Consider the following 4,220-nt stretch of genomic DNA (forward strand, 5'->3'; position numbering starts at 1 on the left):
AGCATGTAGCAAAACATTATCACCCAATTCTGTGTTTCACCTTGTTAGTCAACTTCACTCCAACTCAGTACCACCAATTTTACACTTATTTTTGGAATATATGGTAAACAGACCTCATTTTAGAGAGGAAAAAATTAGTTTCACAATTCTCATGAGTTTGGATGTATAAAATGAAAATTTGTAATCCGAGGTTTTACTGTATTTTTCCCTAAATCTTTCATTGTTGGTGTTTTCTTAAACAGTTGCAGCCTTTCAACATAAAAATACATGAAAATAAGTGTGTCTCTTTGGCATTGAATATAAGCATTTTTAAAATATTTACATTGTTGAGGCTCTACAATAATAATAATAATAATAATAATAATAATATATTTTATTTATCAGCACTTTCAATAAAACTCAAAGACACTTTACAAGATTTTTGAGAGCTTTGTAATTGATGAGGAGGATCTTGAAGTGGATATGCTGCTTTATTGGGAGCCAGTGAAGGTGTTGCAGGATGGGTGTAACACATTTCTTTGAGTACCGTAAATTACCAAATAATAGCCGGGGTTCAATTAACCGCAGGGTCCCTTTAAACGCTGGGTGCAGGTGTATGTTTTCATATTTTTTTGTAGGCTATATTTTCGGTTCCAAATAAATGCAGAGTCTGATTTATTTATTTTTCTAAATCAAGGAAGAAGACGCTGCACGTTTTTCCTCTTGGCCTTTTTCATGTATTGTGCTGCTTTCTGTCAGTCACTATCACACTGATGATCGCCATGGCTCCTGTGCAGCAAAACAAAAAAAAGTACGACTTGAAATTTAAATTTCTTTCGGAAAATATGCAGAGGAAAACTCGGGAGAAGCAGCTGCTAGACGTTTCTCTGTCGACCCCAAGAGAGTGCGAGATTGGCAAAAAAAAATCAAAGTGAGCTTCAGCGTGTGTCGAGGAGGACAGCAACAGGACCAGGCTGGGAGCGAGCGAGGAGCTTGAGATAAACCTGCGGGAATGAGTTATTAGCAAACGGGCACACCGCGAGAGAGCGTCCCGCAAAATGATCAGGGTGATGGAGAAACAAATGTCAGCACCGTGAGTGACAGCAGAGATGAGGAGCTTCCTCCGCCGCAACAATTTCACTTGCAGAAGACGCACAACTGTTGAATTAAACGCCTGGTCTGTTAAGTGATTGAAGCAAATATACGCCCCGGCTATTATTAACTGGTAATTTACATCCTGGCTGCACCTAATAACCAAACACACATACACACACGCAATCACGTACGCACATACCTACATGGACACCGATTCAAACAATAATGTAAATGAAACCTCTGATATTACAATCCTTCTAGCGGACGTGACCCAGGCAGAACAAATGCTCAATTTACAGTGGCAGATGATGAAGGACTCCTGTGCAACAAGCAGACCGGTGTCAGCGCCATCACTCTGACCGGTGTGCAAGCAAGATGGAGTGACAGCGGGGACAGCCAATCACACAAGAAACGGCAGAGCCAATCGAGGAGCTTGTGGGCGGGTCTAAACTCAGGGAAACAGGTTTCAGCTTGAGCGGCCGTTTTCCGCTTGGTCCTAGCGCTTGACGAGTCTTTGTTAAACATGATGTAACTGCAGGGGACCAAAACGCCCTTTTGAAAAAGTGCAGGGGACATGTCCCCTGTGTCCCCCCCCCAACATTACGTCTGTGGGTGGGGGGGTTCCATGTAGAGAGGCTTTGTCCTCGCTGCAGCAGCCCCGAGTTCAAGTTCCGGCCTGGGGCCCTTTGCTGCGTGTCACTGCCCTCTCTGTCACCCTGTTCTCTGTCTTCTCTGTAGCTGTCCTCTTAATAAACCCATGATAAAAACCCTAAAATGAAACCTGACTAATGGCTTCAGTGTTTCCCACAGGACAGGCATCTATTTGTGGTGGTGTGGTCGGGGGGCGGGGGGTGGCGGCGGCAGCGGCGATGACCAAGAAGAACGCGGAGTTGGAATATAATTACAACACTTTATGTACATATTTATATACAGATTAGATACATTGACAGATATATATACAGATAGCTTCTTTCTTTCCGACTGCCTGCAGACTTTGCACCCTTTGTTAGGGCAATGAATTTTTCGGGGCTTCCGAAAAAAATAGTGCAAGGCCTTATCGTAAGGAAAGTCCTTGGGGTCAGGTCCGTTGATGGAGATTCTCAGGCAGGCAGCCAGGTGTTCTCCTTGCAGCTGATTCCTCAGGTCTGTTTTCACCTAAGGATTCATCAAAAAAAAAAAAGTTAATGTCATAAACTGCACCAATAGCTGCGGCACTAGTTGAAGCCTGGAAGTACTGGAAGCAAATTAATTTTCACACTGATGGACGTCTGTTCACTTTCCTTATGAGATTTCTAAATGTCTACACCGTTTTGATAATACCTCCTGTGGTCCGGACTGTAGGCCTACCTCCTCTCCAAGTCGAGCCCTTTTCGGCCGTTGAAAATATTTTTCTATACTCATCTGTGTGAAGGAGTGAACATCCAACATTAGAATTTATTACTAACGAGCAGAACCGCTCTATGTACAGTGCCGTCTACTAACCTTAAGCGGCACTAGCTCTTTTTACACAGCCTCTCCGCATTATCTCCGGAGCGGTGGTTCGGCAATTCTCCGCCGATGTTGATTCACACAGAGCGAAGCCTCTCCGCCTTCACGTGTGTGATTCATACAGAAAGCCGGCGCTGTGGCTCCTAAAGAGGCGTGACGGTACACGTCATGTTGATGACGTGGGTGTCTCCCCAGGTGTTCCCCCTGTTAATCCAAACCCGCGGATGGTTTATTATCATATGGATGCTGTTATAATGTGTTGTGAATGAGATCCTGACCCACCAAACATCCTGGAAAGTGACGGAGTTACGTTTTTCGCGCTAAATTACATAATTATACATAATCACCATCAGTAAACTGGACACTGTCTGACTCCCTCACTCGCGGGGATGGAGGCTGTTTTCTGGGGAAAAGTTCCCTGAAGTCTCGGTCAGGAGGGCTGACGGTCGCAGTGATTTAATTTTATCACAAACACTCGGTGAGTTAAAGTTGTTTGCCGGTGACAGACACTGTTTTTCGGACAGAAATGTGACGAAGAGTCGGCAGGACATACGCTTCTCCACGTACATCTGTGGTATTTTTTTCCCTCATATAAGTTGCCAAAGACAGTTACTACGTTACTTTTGTTCGGTCCTGTAACGTTGCTTTGTGGGACATTTCTCTGCATTTAGTTGAGTGAAAGACCTGTGTAGTTATCAGACTGTCAGACCGACACGCCCTCGCTCCGCGCCTCCGGATTATCCGTTCACACTGTACACACACTTTCACACAGAGGAGGGTGCGGAGAATTGGCGCAGGATCCCCGCATGCAAACGGCAGTGTGAATGGGGCTAGTGTGAGCAACGTGTTGAGACCACGGTTAGCGGCTGTTGGCTAACTTTAACACTACAGCGTGAGTTAATGTATCTGTGACATGTTGAGCTTCCAGCTATAAATACAGACACATGCTAATATAACATGATGAGTTAGAGTTGTTCGGACCACTTTTGAACTTGTTTGCCAAGACGTCTTACCCTCGTATTTTGATCCGGTCGGTCCGTTCTTCCTTCACTTCGACTTCGTCGTCGTCGTCTTCTTCTTCTTCTTCTGGCCCACCAGGTGAATTAAGTGCTATTGGCGGAGCTACAATGCATAGTAGGCTACCGCCACCTACTGCACCGGAATTGTAACTACAAGTTACATTCACAGACAGAGTCCCATTGCTTTTATGAGCGGTCGAGCGAGTCAAAAGCCGAAAAATCTATTTGTGGCGGACGTAATTCTTTCGTGGCGGGCCGCCACAAATAAATGAATGTGTGGGAAACACTGGGCTTATTGGCTAATTGTTCTCAGCTCCACAAATGTTAACATTAGGGCAATCCTCTGAAAACTGCTGCATTCTTTTTTGAAAATGATCTTTTAAAGCCTTCCAGCATTTATTTTTGCCCCAGTTCTTAGTTCACTTGTTACCTCTGGGTGACAAACTTGTTGTGGCTGCTCTCTGTCATCTTCACCTTCTGGCTTTGCTACTGGAAATGTTCTGATGCAACTCTGTTCGTAAAACACTCTCACACCCTTTGGGATTCTGTGGAAATGAGGGTAGAGCTGAGTCAATACCTGTTTGTGACCTCCTTATTCATCACACACAGGATCACGTGTACAAGATACCTGACACAGCA

General features: G+C 44.7%; 1 long non-coding RNA gene across 1 annotated transcript; it reads right to left on the bottom strand.

The window, feature by feature from the left end:
* Positions 1-1,964: 1,964 nt before the first annotated feature.
* LOC115593921 (uncharacterized) lies at positions 1,965-3,665 on the bottom strand. The gene is made up of 2 exons (XR_003986383.1): positions 3,576-3,665; positions 1,965-2,229 (listed from the first exon to the last, which is right to left on the bottom strand). It is a non-coding gene; the product is annotated as an uncharacterized LOC115593921 (long non-coding RNA).
* Between the last annotated feature and the right edge of the window lie 555 nt (positions 3,666-4,220).

Source organism: Sparus aurata, chromosome 13, assembly GCF_900880675.1.
Source record: "Sparus aurata chromosome 13, fSpaAur1.1, whole genome shotgun sequence".
Lineage (NCBI taxonomy): Eukaryota > Metazoa > Chordata > Actinopteri > Spariformes > Sparidae > Sparus > Sparus aurata.